This window comes from Leptinotarsa decemlineata, unplaced genomic scaffold, assembly GCF_025532065.1.
Source record: "Leptinotarsa decemlineata unplaced genomic scaffold, Ldec_3_MD MMD2_tig00026330_RagTag_RagTag, whole genome shotgun sequence".
In the NCBI taxonomy this organism is placed as follows: domain Eukaryota; kingdom Metazoa; phylum Arthropoda; class Insecta; order Coleoptera; family Chrysomelidae; genus Leptinotarsa; species Leptinotarsa decemlineata.
In genome coordinates, this window is record NW_027412690.1 from 1,043,205 (window position 1) to 1,064,563 (window position 21,359).

A 21,359-nucleotide genomic window follows, 5' to 3' on the forward strand; every position below is an offset into this window, starting at 1 on the left:
TATAAAGTCAATCTGAACTGAAATTTAGATTACATTCCCTTCAAGCACTCCTTTGTTTTGTCCTACAATAACCATCATGATCCTTGACTCGATATCAATATTAACTAAGTACTCCTGCATAGTAATTAATGCGCCTAATGCATGAATTATAATTTTAGGCCCACTGAGGTTTCTATTCAAGTATTTGAAATATTGAGACATTTTTTTGTATTCATTAATGATTTTTCAAACGAAACATACAGTGATAACAATTAGGTGTTGGTATTTGAAGATGATACATAAGTTTCAATCATAATTAAAAATGATTTTCATCAATGTTCAAAAAATAAACCCATTCGAGAAATATACCGAGTATTCAAGATTTCTGGTTGAAAAAAAAAGACATTTCACAAAGAGGGCATTTTATTTTGATTTACCTTAATGTTATTTATAGTCAGCTTCTCCATTGAAAGATATAAGTGTTGAAATATAAAAATAGCACCAGGAGGATACATCGAAAATTATATAGCAAATTAAGGAAACATTGCCTCAAAGATGCTCAGTAGTGAAACAGATATTTGCAAAGAATTGTTTTAAAACACTGGTCCTTTAAACAATATGATAAACTCAATAACTGTTGTAGCAGCATTAAATACCGTAAATAATTGTTATCTATTTTGGTCAAGTTGCAAATGAATAATGTATAACTTTTCAGAATAAAAGCAAACATTTTCATCTCATTCTCGCGTATTTATATTTTTTGGGACAAATAATATTGCCTGCGGAAAGGGCCTGATTTCATTGTGATAACTACGACTAAAATTAGTTATAGCTCCGGTTGACAAGAATCCCATATCGTCTCCCTCAATCCCACATAATCATCTGCCACCACCGGTTGAGATACACTACAAAGTAATCATTCATCACAAACCCTATTCGAAAGTCATCGCCCGAAAACAATCCCATCTTCTACACCACCATAAACACATTTCAATTCCGATCTTCCTTCGCACATCCCCTTTCCTTCTCTAGGCGTAGGGGTGAGAAATGGGGTAACCATAATAAGGGGTGACAAATCACGATTCGGGTTACAAGGAAACTGCTTCTGGGATTAAGTCAGCACACTCATCTGAGAAGATTAAAGTTAGCGTGCAACATCGATTTGATAGCGTTATCTCGTGATGTCTTTCGACAGAGCTATTACCGGCTTTCGGAATGTCGTTTCACGGGAAAATTGCGGAAAAGTTGCCGGGAAACAGATTTAGAATGAATATACTCACGATTTAGGAAACCATTTGAGGTGCGTTATGTATTGATGCATGACATGTTTTGTTTGGAGAAATACACAATAGAAGACTGATTATGAAAGTTATTTCACTTTTCTCTGTGAACCATATCAAAATGATATTGCATCAATGAAAAAATATTGAATAATGATATATTTGTATATTTCACACCAGATTATATGTAGAAACAAATTGGTACAACAATTTTCCACAAAATTCTCTTCATCTGTCAGATCAGGAATAGTTTTTGTTTTTAGAATATGTTAGTTAAAAAAGTATATTGTTTCGAGTCAAACACTGCTTTACTCGAAAAGTTGATGATAACAAACCATGAATGAACTATCTATGCAATGTTTGAAAAAAACCGTATTTTGGATTATCACCAACTACAACGTTTTGCATTTTAATCTGCAGGTTGAGATTTGATATGAAAATCAAAGACAATTAAAAACTTAATTGAATAGACCAAGAGCTTCATGGCAATTTTTTGACAAATATCTATCATAATGAGGATATATCAATAACCTGGCAAGAACATAAGATTACACTGTGGACCGAGATGGACCCATCCTTATGCGAAGAAAATCTGTTGAAGAAATATTATTATTATTCACTTGCATTTTTATACCGTCCTAGATTACTAATGTACACATAGAAAGAAGAAATGACAAAAGAGAAGCAGGCTGCAGTATAAAATATCACCTTATCATCCACATAGCTTAGAATGATTCGTTCTGTATTCTGAGTTAGTCAACTGGTAATGTATATTGTGAATAATACACGACCCAATATAGTACCTTGGGGGACATCAAAAGTGAGCCTTTGTGAACCGTTACCACATAATCAACGTTAAATATTAGTTTTATTGTTCAGTTCCAAAATACCTTACAAGAAAACCATGAAAAAATGAAGTTTACGAATTATAATCTTATTTTTTCTATCCATGGCATTAATGCTTAGAAAATAAAAAAACTCTATCGAGTTCAAGTTTTCGTTACTGTCTCACACCCCTTGCCGAGTGAAAAATGGAAGTACTCGAGAACAAATTGGTACATTTCACATTTAATTAGTGCAATTGAAGCGTTTCTGAAATCCTTCAGTTCATTGTATGCTGGGGGATAGGGTGCCAATTAATTTCACAAAGCAGGGGTAACTGAAGTGTTAGGGTGGGTGCTGACGCAACAATAATAACGCCATTCAGTGCTCCCTTTTGAATTTCGGGTGTGCTTCTTTTGTGCGAAAACTTACAAGTATGCCCGCTGATTGAGAGAAAGGTTATCAAAACAGGGTAGTGTTCAGACTTCCGAAGAATGAATACGATAGGCCTTTTTGAGTGGAGATAAAAAAATTCTTATAATAAAATATTAGGAAAACAATATTGATATTCTTTCAATAAAAATTAATAACAGCCAAGTCATACACACTCATGTAAGATTTTAAATTGAACCATAAAAAAAGTTTATTAACCAATAATGACCTAACCTAACCAATAATGACCTAACCTAACCAATAATAATGATTTTGCTCATTATAATTAATAAAATGTTTTTAATTTTTTTCCATGAATGAATGAGTAACATTCAATCCGCAATAGAAACCTGATATGATTGATAAAATTGTGATTCAGTAAATTGATTTTCATTACTGTTACCAATATTGAAACATTTCTCCATAAGTTTTGTACGAAAATATGAAATATAGTCAGTCGGTAGGATATAGAAACAACATAGCTAGTAAACATAATGATCATAGCTTTATTTGGATAGATACTTAAAAACCGCTCGAAAGGAAAAGGCTTTTGAGTTTTTATAACTTACTTCTGTTACATTTGTTATGTGTTTAATGTTTATATACTTTTTGGAATAACTAGACGCTTAGGAATTCCAATAGAAGTTCACTGGCTTTATCAAAGTGAGTACATGAAAAAAATACTACAAAAAAACCAATGGGCATCCGTAGAAAATATTCTTACTGAATGAATATTAATAATTCGCCGAATGAGAATATGTCAATATAAATTTCAACGAAGTGAAATAGAATCTGCTTTTAAAAATGAGGGATTTTGTTGTTAATCATTTGAATATAAAAATAATTTGCATAAAATCATTATTTGTATTAATATACCTTTCATAAATAAAAATTATTGAATTATGAAAATCATTTGCTACATCTTGTTATACTTATATAAATTTTATGATATTTTTGAACATCTACATACACGTCAGTGGGTCACTGAAAATTTGCATAAAAAATTCTTCCCATTTGATTTATTTACTCACTTTGTTATATCTTTCAAATGATATTTTTAAAAGCTTCACAATATATTCAACTCAATGGCTTCAGGCCTACTGAAGATTTAGCTAAATATTTCTTTTGAGGGTTATTTTTGTATGAAATTTTATGATTCTACAACATGAGATTGTTCTAATAAACAATAAATGCTTATGAATAGGGGCTACGAATTTCACTAACTACAAAGTATAATAAAATAACAGAAATAAGATATTCAACAATAAACACAATATATCTTGAAAAAAAAAACAATGAAATGCAGTGCAATATGAAATTGGTTTCAGAAAGTACGTGTTTAAAACGAATTCAATAGTGCTTCTTTATTTTCTCTGGAATTCAATTATGTATTATATGATCCCATGATTCCATCGTGATATATACTTTTTTCCAAAATTTATTCGTATTTTAATATTTGACAGTAATTAGGTTTAACTGGTGGCATGATTGTGAATATATCCAATTCGAATAGAATTCAAGTTTTATTTATTTGTATTATTTTTAACAGAATAAAAGAAACAGCTGATTTTGAGTATATAGAGTGAATCTAAAACCAATAAATAGTTTGGTTCAAGTTCAATGTTGGTTCCAATTATCGTAATTTATAAATGCTTCTAATTATTTTGTTTTGTAAGGTTTTCAAAAGTTTGACTATATATTTACTAGCTATTTCCCAAACAGAAATAAGATAGTGCAAATATGAAAAAATGAGACTAAAATGTATACATATATTTTTTTAATTTAAAGTTTCTAATAAAAAAATTAATAAAAAAAAATAAAATAAGTGGAGATATTTCCTTTCTAATTTTATCAATATGTTTTATTCCATGACAATTTCTCATCAATGTTTGAATTTGTACGAATACACTGACCAGTTACTTCAAGAAAATTGATTACACTATCAATGATAATAATTGGGGAATTTTCACAAATAAAATTTTTATTCTAGACATCATCGGTAGTAATTACTATTATCATTATCATAGATGAAGCGGTATTAGCGAAGCGCGTCTTGAATAAAAAACACAAATTTTATTAATTTTTTTTGGGTGTCATCGGCATCGACTACATTGGTCATCAGCCTCGTGTCGTGAGCAGGCAATGTTAATAACTCCCCGAGCCACCTAGAGAGCATCAATTCTATTCGCAGTCCGTCAGCCATGTAACGTTACAAAATCATCTCAACTTTAATTAGACAAATTCACTAGAGAAAAGTATCTAGTCGAGGTCGGGATCGAACGTACGACTTTCCGGTCGTCAGTCGGGCGCACTACCACTGCGCCAATTCACCGCTATTTCATTTATTAAGTAATGTATTTACCGCTGCTGAATACTTAATTTTTCTATTGTGTAGATTTCAATTTGATTGTGATCACAAAGATTTTAAGTATTGAAATTCAGAATACCAGCTTTCAAACAGCAATAGTAAAATATCCGCCAGTATAGACGCTGCAAAGTATTATTTCAGAATTTAAATATTATTATTATTATTGATATCAATTCTCACCAAATAGGTACTAACAACATTAAACGATATCCGACACCGTCTGGTTCGACAACCACGAAAACAGAAACCTTTCGGAAAGGCCGGTCCGAACAATCATACCATTATGGTTGTATTTCCATCAGAGAGACAAATGAATTCACACCGAGAGATAACCATGGTAATAACATGCGGGTGCCGACCGGTCGAAATTGATTACGGCTTTTGTAGTCATCAGTGTTTCCTGGCGGACCCGCAATTCACGAACCAGTAAATTAGAACCGATGTGCCATACTAACATCTGTTCGAATGCACTCTGGATTGCTGACAATGAGAATTATCAGGCGCATTTGATATTCAGAAGAAATTCTTATTTTTATAAATATAGGAAGAGGTGGAACAGATTTGAAAAAAATATATTTCAACATATGTATGTATAAAATTGACACACAGACAGACAGACAGACAGACAGACAGACAGACAGACAGACAGACAGACAGACAGAAGTATTTTCCTACCAGCAAATCATTCAAAAGCAATGGTTGTTTACAATTACCTTACATTAAGAAAAATAAATTCAATCCCAACAATCAAGCAGAAGTTCGATCTATAAATATTATCCTCTATTAGGAATCACACGTTAAAAGGTAAGACCTCGTTAATCCTTAGCTCGCACAAGTTTCGACTTCTGAGGGTTGTCGTTCGTAGGGGTGCGACAGCTGGTTAACGGAAAAACAGATTTTTTAAACAGATTAACTCTACATATACGTTTATGTCTGAAATTTTATTGAATAACTCAGAAGACATGAAGTTGATTTGGTGAAAATTTACAGTTTTTTTTTGAGAAAATTTTTCATGAAGACAGCTCGAATAAGATAGCAGAGGCTGGAGCACAGTTTGTCTTGAATGATAAATTTAAATAATTTTGCTACAGCTCAGTATTGCAATAGGACAATAACTGCTTACATAATATAACCTAATTTTGTTTAATAACAATCAGAAGAGAATTTGCAGTTTCATCATCTATTTCAACTCTGTTATACGTGCAGGGACCACCTTTTGAGTTTTAGCACGAAGAAGCAAAAACAAACACACTACTTTATTTCTCCAAATATTCGCATTTGAAACTGACAGATTTTTGTGCGTTCAAACAAATTTTAGCAAAAGTTGGTATCTCAAAAACATGATTATGAAAGGCTTCAACAGCTTCTTGATTTGACGAAAATTGCTATCAGTGCTAGCTATTCCTGCCAGGCGTCTACCGGTGTGACTTCTCACTCAGGAAAAAGCACGGAGTAGGTATGAAAATGAATCCAGTCTCCTGTCTCTCTCACACAATGAGCCTTTTCTCACTCCCTACACAGTTTTTATCCATCGAGCTCATTAGATTTGCAAAGCATGCCACCGCATAATTTACAACTGAAGGTTGGATCGCTCCGTAATTTGAATCCACCACGGCTGTGCAACTGGACACGATTAGTCATTAGAAAAATTAATGAAAAACGTTGTCGAAGCTTAAATGGCAAGTTGCTAGGTGGAAATGTATCGATATCACGAATCCCTATTATACTTAAAGATGTGCCAATTCATTTTAAACGTATTCAATTTCCAATTGATTGTCATTTGCAATGACTAGTAATAAGTCCCAAGGCCAAACAATGTCTGTTTGTGGCTTGGATTTGATCACACCATGTTTTTCAAACGGACAATCATACGTGACATGCTCTTCTGTGGGCAGTGTTTGTGTTGGTTAAAATGGACTTACGGGATAAGTTATTACTATTATTTGTAAGTGTTATTGTTCTGACAAACTTATAATGAGTTAGTTATTATTTTCTGCCCTAGAAATTACCTAGAAATAACTCATGTGGCAAAACAACGTTTGCCGGGTCAGCTGGTGCTCATATAAAATATATTGTATTGTAATTTGTGATAAGCTTAAAACTGTTTCTGACTCTCGGTATGTCAGATACCGATCTTCTTCAATCAACTCTCAACCGATTTTACTCGTCACTCTCGAGATTTATCACTTGCAGTCTTGCCAACACGATGAAATTTCTGTGATGGAACTCCAATACAAAACAGTTAAACAAAATAACTTTTTGTGTTAGGCTTTTCTCGAGATCCAGAATTTTAAATTTCTAGTTCTCAAAAATTCAAGCCTTAATTCAATATCACTTAAGATTTTTATCATTTTTGGAGAACGTGTGAAGTAACAACATTTTTTTAATGAATCAGTTTTCATTCAATATCATCTTTAACAAGGCTAAAATAACCTTCTACGAACGTAGGAATCCATCTAACTAAAAATTAATAGAGACTCATCCGCCGCCACGAGTAATAACGATGCAATTAAATATTCGTCTCCATTAACATCGCGATTATCCACCGAGTCGGGTTAATTAAATGTGTGACTTCCTCCAGAGAGAGTGGTGCCGCTTTAATTACATCTCGTCGTGCTCGCGGCTGCACAAGACGTCTCTTCGGGCCCCTTTACAATCCCCATTTTCTCGCTCCCCTTCCTCCCTACCCCATAAACATCCGCTGCTTCGGCTTCTTATTTCCCCACCGGGACAGGATCGCACTGAGAAACTTTCAGTCAATCAGCGAGATTAAACCGAACGATGCATATATAATCCAATGTCGAGTTGTCTCGAGGTGATCTTAGAAGGCCATTTCGTTCTCGATTAAAATTTGGCGAATGTAAAATGTTTAAAGGTGCTAAATTATTAACCCCTTCAATCATTCACAGATCTCAATGGAAGTAAAGGTTAGTTTCATTTTTGTAGTAAATAAACCTCTCTGTAAATCCATTATTCTTTGTATTATCGCAGGTTCGTTATCGAGTCCTAATGTTGTTCAACTGAATTCCAAACCTTTTGTTGGTTTAATTCATTCATTTTCATTTCTAGTATCAATAATTGTTCTCAAATTTTTTCCCAACAATATAGTAAATTAGGGCCCAACAGCCTGATCAAATCAAACAACCGAATTTGACATCGTCCTAATTGGACACAAAATTTGAAGAAATTGTTGAAAAATCTATTCAGCAAATCACTCATTATTTTGAAGATTTCGTGGGGTACGGATCTGGCAAATCAAAACCATTTCCACTTTTTCCTCCGTTTTGGAACAGACCGTTTATACAAATATTATATCAACTTAATTGAAGCCGAACAGCGACATGACACATGTCGGAGGGTCAAACAAGAGTTTTATATTACCAGGCAAACGTGGGAGTGAATGAGGAAATACAATTAATGAAAGATGTTTGGGGAACGATAAAATCGACTCGACTGTTTGTTCATTTGTTTTCATTGCCGCGTAGCAAATAAAGATAATATAAGTCATCGTTTCGGGTTGGTTGATTATTGATTAGATATTCTGTATCGTTAGGAAATTGTTTATGTGATATGAATAATTAATTTTTGAACTTAACGAAAGTGAATTATATAGTGAATAACTCATAATAAATATAAATAACTCGATGAATTCATAATATTGATGTAAGAACAAAAAAAAAATGGAATTGATATTTTCAACAGAAATCCCCATTAGAGTTCTGAATTTGAAAAACTTTATACTTATGTGAGGTTTCATATGGAAGGAAATTGAAAAATGGAAAAGAGTAAACTGAACTAAAAAAAACTTCTAAATTTTAGTATTAACTTCTAAATTCTACTCCCGGTTACAAATTCTTCCCAAAAATACCATAAATAGGTCTCACAGGTTTGTTGATAAACTCCTAAAACCGCTGTCTTAGGATTATGAAAAAAACATTTTTGTTGATATCTATCAGGCAACACCAAAGATGCAACAATTAATTCACACAAATTCTGATATGTTGTATCCTACTTTTTTCTGATAATCTACAGATGTCTCATTTCTATCATTAGGGCTTTTCATTTCCAGAACCTTACATTGGTTGCTTTTCGACCATAATACAGACAACCAAACAGACCAAAACTTTATTTTTCAATGGAAAACATACTAAGTAACTAGAGGTGAGAATTACTGTTGAAAAGTTTGAGTTCGCTTGAATCTGTTTAAAAAAAATCTGTTTTTCCGTTAATCAGCTGCCGCCCCCATACGAACGACAACTCTCAGAAGTTGAGAAACTTGTGCGAGCCAAGAACCATATTCCAAAAGAGTGCAAAATCAACAATAAGCGCTATCTCTTTCAGGTTCTAAATTAAACAATTAAACAAAAAATTGACGAATCTGATAAGGGAATCGTATTTCTAATCTACAGTAATCACCCTGCAACAGTGTTATCTCCTTCAGAGCATATTCTTCATATTCCAATACCATGTACAGAGTGGGCCAAATTAGACACTTTTGAAAGAAAAGTCCTGTTTTATTTCAAACTAGATAGATGAAAACTGATGGCTGTGTATTGAGGGTCAAATTTCCTGACAAACTCAATGGTGAAAACAGCATAACGATATCTATGATCGTTTCTGAGGTACAGTTCTCGCAAATGTACATTTTGCTGTAACTTTTTTCTGTCAAAAATTTCTTGTTTCTATGAAAACATTTCCAAAGAACTTTTTCACGTAGAATTCAATAGTGTGAAAAACTTACTCTTTCAAATGAAATATCAATAGTTACTGATAGGAAAACAATTTTTTTAATGAGACACCCTGTATATTCCTGTATATTTCCTGTATATTTCAATAGAGCTTAAAATTACCATTCCAAAAATGTAGCATACTCGATGTTTTGCTAGAGTCATCTTTGAAATACAAAGCTTTCAGAGTTTTTCGTGTAGGCTTTGAAAAGGACACTTTGATCAAGTAGGCTTTGGACAACGCGGCGATAAAACAAAAAGAAATTGTTCAGTAGTACCTAGGTATCAAATGTTGACAGCTTTCCACAGCAGTAATTAAAACGCATAGTTTCAATAAAACTGATAACACTTTATACTATATTTAGTACTATTAAACAAACCTACAACAATAATAATAATGATAAAGAACAGACAATGAAATATATTTCTTCAGAGAAGGTGTAAGAAATGTCTACCAGCTTCTCCTACAGGCGACACATTTTCTTAACGTTTTTTGCCGAATAATTTAATTCAATAGGAGTGGGAGAAACAAAACTCTGCGACACTGCAACCTCCAATTCTTATGTAGAATTGGTCTCCCTTTAAAAGTGTTCAATTTGGCCCACTCTCTACATTCCATAATTACAAATGCCTACAATCAGTATCTACGCTATATCTAGTTAGAAATGAGAAAATGGTCCACAAAAAACAAGTTTCATAGCTCATATCTCAAGCGAAATGCAAAACGATCGTTAACATATAAAGTTTTTCTATTATTTTTGGTACTCTTAAGGCAACCCATTGTATCTTCCATCCAATAATTAATTACTCAACCAAGATATGTGAAGAAACCCACGCCTTTATGGAACATGGTAGATTTCCTCTGCTTGGATTAATTTTGCATGACCAGACAATAGCAGTTGAAAATTGTTTTGATGAACTCCCACGCCACTGTCCGTATTTGCATACTGCGGAGTATTAAATTGATATTTCAGCAAATATTTGATATTCGGCTGATATCTTCGCCAATTATGTATGAAATTACTTCTACTATTTGCACAGAAGCAGCAGTTTGCCGCTATATTATATAAACGCATCGTTTCGATACGAGAAATTACTTTGAGAACTTATATCGAGTAAGTTTGAACGAGAAAAGAGAAATGATGAGCATCTTTCCTCTAGCAGTATTGGTTAGCGAAGTCATTGGTATCCTTATTAATTTATCAATTTGACTAAGGGTTTGTAATTTGAGGTCCAAGAATTAGGATTTTAGTTTCATAAAAAGCGTGATGTGTAGAAACAGTGTATACTGAAGCTTAAGTGGACATACTCGTTTGAAGATAAGACCTCGTTAACTCTCAGCTCGCACAAATTTCGAATTTTGAGGGTTATCGTCCATAGGGAGCGACAGCTGGTTGATGGAAAATCAGATTTTATAGGAGCAGATATATCAAGATCTAAAGGGAATAAGGTTATACAGTAAATCAATAAAGATTCCCACTAATTCATCGTTGTCACCACAGTTGTTACTGGTTATACATTACTCAAATGAGTTGTAACATTGGTTACTTAAATAGTAGAGCATAATCGCTGTTGCTACTAAAAAAATTGGAGGATTCTTAAAAAAAGTTCAACACATAGAAGAGCAAAAGGTAACAGATACAGATGAACAAGTTGCTGACCTGGGGAAAATGTCAGAGCAGTACAAACACCATATATGTGGGCTATCCACTTAAAATTACACTGTATGTTGACAAGAAACAAAGATTTGTAATCATTTACGAAAGTACATGCATTCATGAAAATACATTTGGGACATGTTCCTTGCTAATTGCATCTGATCTTAACGCGGTAGGTGCGTTTTGACGTACGTTTGCTATCATTATTGCGAATAGTGGCATGACATCAGACAAAATCAAAAGACAAGTAGGATGGAAATCGGCAGCTGTGGCGGCAGTTGACGTTAAACTAGTGCAATCAAAATAATTTCCGGGAATGCCAGCATTTCCTCGGGTTTGAAAAACAAAGTAAGAATATTTCAACCAATATGAACTGTTCTTTTCTCAGGATTGTCTTTCAAGAAACGTTGAGTCAAGCAATGCATTCTTAGTTCAGCCTAGCACCACTGGGCTCCAGTTTGATCTGAACCTTTTCACATTCATTTAGACAATTGAGATTGTTAAATATTTTAATCAAAGTTCTGAAACATCAGTTAGTAATATTTTATTTAATGTTATGAAGACGATGATGATGTTACAACGTATAGCGTTTGTAACATCATATAAAACATCCTGAAACGTTGATATTTTGACTTTACGTTTCTCGGGTTGTTGATGTGGAAACTTCAGAATACGCGCGTTTTGAAAAGTTGGATTCAAACATCTTGAGGCGTAATGGGGAATGTTTCTCCTGACGAAAATCAAGTAGTTTTCATAACAGAGCTCAAAAACAACGCATTTTAAACTATTTAACCTTTTTCTTTGAAATATTATTTAAATACTTAAAAAAGGGGAATGAAATAATGCATTCAACATTTAAAGGGATTCGTTTCTAGTTCACCATTTGGCAATATCGGTTATAGCTAATAAAGGACAATGAATCTGTTACAAACAAAGATGACATATTTCCGAGACATTCTGTGAAATTTTGTGCACCTAACCTATCTTCCTCTTTATAAATAAATAACAAAACTACTGTTGTTTATGTGGCTTGTGGAGGGGTATTGAACTATAATTTATATTTTTTCTTAATTTTTGATTTATAAAGATAATTTTTCTTTTATAAAGTAGAATATCTAGGTACGTATAAATTATTTCAATTTGATATAGCCGCTGATATCAATATGTGAATTAGAAACAAATCCCTTTAAAAATTGAAACCCAACATTTGAAACATCAATTTGAATACTTTTCGAAGTGAATTTGAAAAACTCATGATTAAACTCAACTTTATTTTGTTCAAACTTGCATTTGCTGTGATAACCCAAATTTAGGAACATTCCCCATTCAAAGAAGCAAAGTAGGGTACCAATAAGTACAGTTTGAAAAACTAAAAAACACGCTTTTTAAGAACATCGAACTAAAAAGTTGAAAATATTTTTTTAAATAACCTTAAAACAATAACGAACGAAAAATATTAGAATTATTGTAAAGAAAGCAACGGGCGCTTGATATACAAAAAATATGGCACAAAGCGCCCACACTTTTTTCACACTAATACTAGTATTTTTCGTTCGTTATTATTTTAAGCTTATTAAAAAAATATTTTTGACTTTTTAGTTCGATGTTCTTCAAAAGCGTGTTTTTTAAACTATATTTATTTTTCATTTTTTTGGCTCGTATGCTATAAAAGCGTGTTTTTAGTTTTTTTAAACTATATTCATTTTATCTGATCTTTGGGATCAATCAGCCGTATATTGTTTAGAAAAATAACCATTGATATTTTCCGATTCCGGAGAGGGTGCCTGAAAATCAGCTACCAAGCCCAAGGAAGCAGGCGCGCAAAGGAGAATTACAAATAAGGCAGCAGGGGCGCGTGTTAATGAAAAAAATACTTTTTTCATATGAAGAAATACATGTTAAGTGAATTACAATTATATAAAGGAGGTTACGTACACCGCCATCTACCCGCGAATAGATGAAGCAATAATGTCGATATATCAAGGCGGTTACGAACAGCGCCATCTGCCCGCGAATAGATCAAGCAATAATGTCGATAATTCTGTCAAATACAGATCCCGATATGAAATGAAAAGGAGAGTCAAAAACAAACCGACATGCAGGTGAAGCTTATATAAAGCGTGCAAAAACAGATTTTTCTTCTAGTCAGAGAATTGTTAGCCAGACTATCAACTTTGCTACTACCAATGATTGTTGCGGTTAAACGAGGCATACCTAGTTTAATATCTCATGTCAAGGTTCTTTATCATTTATCATTATCGAAGATAAATAATGAAAAAAATATATAGATGTGCACCATCAACAGATCCAAATAAACCCTAAAAACGGATACTTTGAAATTCTCTGGAACCTCACATCAAAATTTCGTAGTTATAAAGTAACTTTCCGATGAAGTAAATTAAAAATTGACAGAATGTATTTGGAGCGTCGATATTGGAATTTCGGAAAATGGGCATTATTCGAAATGATGTTGACATTGTTGTTAATGGATTTTTTATCGACTTTTTTATGTTTACTCGACCTATATCATGTTAAATTGATATTAAAGTAAATATTTGATCTACAGAATACAAGCCGAATATTCTGCTCGATTTAGAGCAGTGTAATTTTCGATATGCTTGTTTTGTTCGACTTTTTTGATGAAGTAAGGCATATCATCATTTTTCCAATTATTGACATTATGCTTACAAAGCGATGATATATTAAATTTTTCAAGTGACTTTATTGCAGCATGGGGTTTTGCGGACACACAAATTCTATGAAGTAGGAAACAAGATAAAAAAATGGTTCGAAACAACTTAGCAATTTGGTAAAAAATAATTCTAATATTCCTATTTTGGAATTTATTATAGTCCCGCAAGCTTTTGAAAAATTTGTAGAACTTCACATGTTTTCCTTTGCTGTTTTAGTATTTAGTTTTCACAATACTTTCTCCCATACTTCGATATATTGTTGATTCCTTGATTCGTCAGAAATGATGTTTTCAGTTTCAAGTTTATTTCTCACATATTGCAGTTATAGTATTCTAGCTCTAGATATTTTTATTTTGGGATAGTTTCTCATAGGAGAGATATAGCAATAGCATTTTAACACTGTTTATGGGAGATTTAGATACATTTTCAACACAATTTTACCATTTCAACATTTTGGCGCCCAACGTGGGGCTTAGAATTATATCCACGGATATTGATTCACACTCATTAGTGTTCTAGAACCTATGCAATGAATAAGCAGATTAACCATTAAATATATCTGCTCAGTGAAGCGAAAAAGCAAATTATAAAAAATACGAAACGATATAACTTATTTGTCTGAATTAATATCGTGAATCCTTGCAGACCGTCTCAACCATGAGCAGTAATAAAGCTCCTTGCCGTTTTTGTCGTTTTCTCTCAATTTACGAATGCATTTGAGCAGCCCGTCAGCCGTCTCCTAAAAGAATTTTCCTGTTCTCTAAAAGTTTTTCCCGCACTCGGCGCAAATTATCGTTATGTTTCTTTTTATAATCTTGTCTCCGCGTAATTTCCTCCGGATAGAGATATTAATTTTAATGTCACCATGAATATTCCGTTTATCTTTCCAATTGAAAATTCTCCGTTGAGAATTGCTAATTTCGTTTATTTTGCACTCGAAACTTTTCGTCGTTGAGAAAAATCCAGAACTCTTAACGAAAATGTATTCTATTGAGTTCTCCTACTAATTGACTTCAGAGAGGGGACATAATCTATATTGTTTATTGAATACAGCGGAAGCTAAAGTGGGGGCGAGACGTTATTGGATGTGGAAGAAAATAAAAGCACAAAAGACAAAAATTGTATTCACGCTATTTCTACCAAAATGATTTTTTCACCTTACAATAATAATGAATGTCAGCCCATGTCTTAAATGGAACAGATTATGATAGAAATAAGAAGTAACAGAAATAATATGAGAATATTTCTTTACGCTCACTCATTCAACATATTCATTTTCTCAAAATCAAGAATATATAAATTCATTAAGATTTGATTATTCAAATCTTATTTTCGACATCAGTCTTAGTTCAGATCTTAGCTGGTTTTGGTAACACCAAAATTTCACCATGTTCGATTGATGCCCTATGTATTTTGAAGAAATTCATTTCGAATACAGGATAAAGAAAATACTTTTGTTTAATTTCTACTAAGTTTATTATTTGTTTGTAGTTGTAGTCGTAGTTTGTTAAACCATTCTCAAGTAAACTGATACATTTTTACCAATAACACAAACGGAAGTTTTATTAGCAACAACGGGTTAGGTTAGGATTGGTCCACAGTGAGTAGGTCTATTCGACCCTCTACCGCAACCTGCAAGGGTTTATTGTGGCTCACACCTATTTACACTCGGCTCTGCCGAACTCTAAAAACCTGATGCGGTCTCCAGCGGGGTAGGCACAATTTCGAGAGGCATCATTTTCCAAACAGACCAGACACACGTCTTCCGACATTGCGAGTCTCTGCATATGATGATTCAAATGACAGTGACCTGTAAGTAGGCCTGTTAAACATCGTAGTTCATTCCTACTGTAGTCCAACAACTGTTTGGTATCAAGCTTCGAAGGGTTGATAAACGCCTTGGAGTGAGCCAATCCTGGAAGATTCTGCTAGAAGTCCATAAATCTTCTTGCCATCCAGGTGTTCAATCTTTGTTTGGCAAAGCCTACAGCAATGCCAATGACAGGTTCTGGTCCAATGAAGCTGCTTGCAGCACCCCCCTTTGCAAGGGAGTCAGCAGCCTCATTGCCTTTCAGGCCAGGAATCCAGACCAGAGACAATCTGTTAAGTCTTCCTATCGGAGAGAGTCGTTTTTGGCAATTTGCTACCAATTTAGACGTTGCTCGGTAGGAGCCAAGAGCTTCCAACGCCGCTTGACTGACCAAGAATATTTTTATTGACTTGTGTATGGGGTTGGATTCTTCCAATTTCTCCCCACACAATTCAATAGCGTAAATTTCAGCTTGAAATACAGGTGGATACAGGTGGAAATAGGCAGGTGGATATCTCAGTCCTGAATCTGCGACTGAAAACACCTGTACCAGAACTGGAAGGTATTTTTAATCTGCTCTTTCCCGGAGGATCCAGTCCTCTCTACTCGGGAACAGTACTTTATAAGACAGCTCGTAGTTGACAGTTGGAGGCATAAAGTCAGAGATAATAAAGAAAGTAAATTTACTTGCTAGAAGATATTCATTTCGCTTCACAGTTGACTTTGACTCTCTCCACTGTACAATCCACGATACCAAATATTATTTTTATACAGTGAATCCTACTTGTAAAATTCACCAATAAATTTCAACCAGTAAGCTCTGGTTGGAAGACGATTTCCGGAAGCAAATATCAACTGAAAACTTTGTCTGGCATAATAGTTTACTAATTAATCTGTGTCTGGCATAATAGTTTACTAATTAATCTTTGTTTGTGACTTTCCAGTTTTCTCAAATAATGTTCCTTACAAGGATTCATCGATGGTTAATGCTACTTTACCATCCCTGTTTGTAGAAACACTACAAATCCAATATTTTTGCTGACGACTGCAAGCTTGGCTTTTTCTCCATTTGGATGTCTGAAGCTTTTCTTGGGAAATGACAGGTTTAATATCTTGAAAATCTGGGAAAAATTCGGCTTGGAGTGACAGAAACCACGTAAGCTTCAATGCTATGAAAGCCCAGAAATCAATTTTCTCAGCAGAAGAATGTGGTTGGTGTCTGTGAATTTCAGTCTATTAGCAAAATGAATATTCAAATTATAATGTCCAATTGCTGGTGATGGAAAATCTTTTTGTTTGATGATATTTATCAGTTACCTTGTTCAGAAAATTGAGCAAGTTATTCGTATATGGTGACGACTGTAATGAAGCGTAATGAAGAAATGTCAGATATCAAACAAAAGCAGTTTAGATATTTCTGCAACTTTGAACCACATAACGGTTTCCGATTTTCATTTCGTTGGCAAATAGTTTCGCTTCGAATTAAAAATAAATACTTTTCTTGAAACATAGATTACTAGGCAGTTCGTATCCAGAGAGAGTCTGCAGTCGGACTTGGTCTGATGTATGTTGAATCTCTTCGAGTACTTCTAAACCAGAATTCCCTTGAAGATATATCAAGCAATTGATGTTCATATGCGTATTTATTTCACATACAACAAAATACTATTCTATTCTAGTATTCAAATTGAAATGTCCACCAAGCCAAACATAGATCTTCGCACCTCCAACACCGAAAAAACTTCGAAACAATAAATATCAATGATATATATCGAAGTATCTTTATGGAAAACAAGTCCCGAAGTACCCGAAAGAATACGTCTATTTCCCGTGGAAAATTCCCAAGATAAATCGAATTGAATTTCATGATATTCGCGACAGCGAAACTGGAAACTCGGTATGAAAATGCGAACGGATAAGAAAGAAAATAAAAAGGACAGAGACATATAGGTTGAAACGAGAGACAGCCGGCTCACGAATCCGAAATATATTTGTATGCTAATAAATTGTGTTGAGTAGGGTGAAAGGTGGATACGTCTCTTTCGAATAATGCAGAGCGAGTATTTCATATTGATACGTATATATTCGGAGGGATGTTGGAGTATCTGGATGCTTTGCTCCAATATGAATCCGACACAATGTTCGCTGAACTGCTGCCAGTGGCGTATGGATTTGAATGCTTTATCTTAACAAAAGATGAAAAGTTTTATTCAATTGGGATTGTTTTTTGAAATCGTACAGACGAGCTATCAGGTCTCACAGGTGTTTTCTTTCATTAAGAAAAAATAAGTGAATGAAAATTGTTACACAGAATTGTTAATGGGCAGATATAGACAAACACGTGTAACTACAAAACTATAACTACATAACAAACACTATAACAAAACTATAAATTGGAGTATATTGGTCAAACAGGGTGAACATTCCCCCAAAGAATTAAATATAGAAATAGATTCTTGATAGAAAAAACAAATTTCATATTTGTAAACCGCCTTTTTGCAGGAGGGTATGAGTGACGTGTTACATTCAGAAGAGAAAGGTTTCGCTAACCAAGTTAGCGTCATCATGGGATCATTATGAACTGCTGTATCAAGAGATCGTAATTTTTTGTTCGGAAAGTGTTGGGAAAGTGTTTTCGATAGATACTGGCACTACTTATAATTATTCGCTTTTCTTCTAAAACGTGATTGAAATGTCTTACAATTTGCTCATAACACAACGACCAATATTTGACTACAGGCATACATATTATAGACTAATATGACGAATAGTCATGCATCTTCTGTGCGGCTAAGAGTTCTGCCTTAGTGCGGCAAGCTGGTATGATTTTAAGAGAGTAGAGATCTTATACTATTAAATGACTTATATAAAATGATACTGTAACGCCACTGGTTACATCCAAATCTAATATACATTCCATCCAGATACAAAGCTAACACAAGCGATTTCTGCAAAGTCATATATACAAACACATTACATACATCTGTACGGTGAAACAAACCGAACTTGAGCCAACAGCAAACATCTATCTAGCTTGTCTTGCAACGTGCTTGGAACAAGTCAATCTGTCTGTGGTTTGAACTAAAGCAGAGTCGACTCTGTAAGGGATTATTAATGATTTTCTAGGCTCGCGTCTTCATCTTGGCAGTGCAACTAAGAGTAGAAGTAGATAGTACCACAGTTCAGGTAATATATCAAGGTGTTGCTCTGTTGCATCTAATATCATTTTGTCACATTTACAAGACAATATACATTTTTGAGACGTACATACGAAAATGTGGACGAATGATACGAGTATATTATCATACATACAAGATCTACCAAAAAGAAGAAGAATTTATTTACCTCTTCTACATTCACTTCTTTCAGTTCGATACATTTCCCAGTGATAGTCAATAGTTTCAATGATCTGTTTGTATAATTCAGATATTGGGCTTTTGATGATGTGTCTCTTCAGGATCTAATATTCCTTAAAAGCTACTGAAAGTAGCTACCAAATGCACACTCATTTCCACCTTAATGTTGGCAAACCAGTTACTACTGAACCATTTATCAAGTTGAGGAACACTAAACGATCAGAGGGAGCTAAATTTGAAATAGAATGCTCGAGGAAGCAATTCAAACTTTATGACGGTTTGTGTGTTAGAGGTGTGAACTGGTGCAATGTCTAGAAGAAACATATTTTTTGCTGAATGCAGTCGTATTCTCTTTACTTCATCACTTGGATAAGAAGACATAACATTCGTCGTTAACTGTTTTTCTTTCCTGAAGATAATCAACGGAAATTATCCCGTAGATGCAATGACTTGAAGATGGAGTTAGTTTGGATTTTTTCCATTGTTTCGAGAGGAAGAGAGGAACCTTATTATCCTCACGTCACTGTTTGTTCAAATACGAGTAATTCTTGTGCCAATCTTGGGCATAAATTTCTCATGTCCAAATTGATAGGTCGCGCAATTTTGGACAACGGTTATCCACTACATCTCATAAGTCGACCAATACGATGTTCATATTGGCAGTTCGTAAGGTTTAATCGGTCATCCACTATTTTACTGGTATGAATGAAGGAACAGACTCCTCAGGAGTAGACAATTCCACTTCTATTTTGATTGGACTGAGACCTTCGAAATGAAATTACTATCATCAAGGTTGGACATCGAGAATGATCTAGGAATACTATGGAAAACCGGCTAACCGGAATAGATTTACTCAATGCTGGGTTTCTAGTGGCTCAAAAGTCGAATTCAATGAAATAGCTGATGAATGTCCTCGATATGGATCATCAGATACTTATAATTGCTCTATGAAGGTACCAAAATCTAGAGTACGGGACAAGATCAGAAAATGGATCAGTGAGAAACATCTCTTGAAAGAAATGGAAAGTTCCGAAGTATCATCAAGAGTGGCCAATTTTTTAACTAGTCATTTGAATATTAATAGCTGTCAAACAATTCGTTAACAGATTAAAACTTTATTAGGTTGTACTTTCTAGCAGTCATTCTATTCAAACGGCTGCTTTCTACATAAGGTTGGGAGCTTCTAAAACATATTCGTTGATTAACACTTGGTAGATTCCTCAGATTGGTAGTTAAAAGCAATCCATTATTATAATAATAATGGCAGATGCCCGCTTCCACGTAGCCCCGCTGGATACGGGAATGACAGAGTCTCTTGTGATTCTGTTATTCCCTAACTGAATGGCTTCTCAACGATGACTTGATCCTAAGGTGTGTGTATCCGTGCCGAGAGGATGAATGACACTTAGCCTATCAGCTGTCTCTACGGAACCTCGTCGTAGCATCTCCTTGTCAGGGTAATGCAGAGCTCTGCAGTGATTGACCTTCTTTCCCTAGCTACTCGTGGGACTTTTATGGACAGAGTGAACTTAAAAATTCTTTCTGACGCTGAGTCTACAGAGGAGATGTATGTCGAGCTTACGACTCCAACAGACCCTGTAAATTCAGATCAGGAGCGAGAGCTTCTCAACTCTCCAACTCCTGATCTAATAACCGACCCTAAAAAAAGGCTTGGTGTTGCAGCCAGGAAACGACCGAGTCGTCTCCTCAAGAGCGGGTTACCTTATGAAACCGCCTTGCACTAAATTCTCGAGCGGCGTACGCAGAATCTGTATCAGGTGGAGGAACAAACCCCCCATGAGCAGGTTAGCAAACGTTTGCGCTTAAGTGATGATTCAAGGTGGAAATCTTGCACTTTGACTATCCGACTATCTCATTAACGATGAAACAGTAGAGCATATACTTTGTGCCTTCCCCGCTGGGGACCGAATCAAGTTTTTAGAGTTCGGCAGAGCCGTACTCTTACCATCTAACCTGAAAGACCACTCACCATACAAACTAATTGGCTTCGTTAAGAAGCTGGGTTTATTTGGTCGAGTGTAAGCAGGTGTAAGCCACAATAAACCCTTGCAGGTTGCGGTGGAGGGTCGAATAGACCAACTCACTTTGGACCTAACCTAACCTAGTAATGTCGTATTTTAATATCAACTAAAAGGTCACATATTGGGATAACAGGAATGAAAGTATTTTTGGTAAACCTGAATCAAAATGAAACAGGTGGCAAGTCCTTTTAC

The 21,359-nt window shown here is 34.5% G+C and overlaps 1 protein-coding gene across 5 annotated transcripts in view; it reads right to left on the bottom strand.

The window, feature by feature from the left end:
* LOC111501902 (transducin-like enhancer protein 4) overlaps positions 1 to 21,359 on the bottom strand; it is a 361,306-nt gene that overhangs the window by 67,447 nt on the left and 272,500 nt on the right. The gene's annotated exons all lie outside the window — the stretch shown is intronic.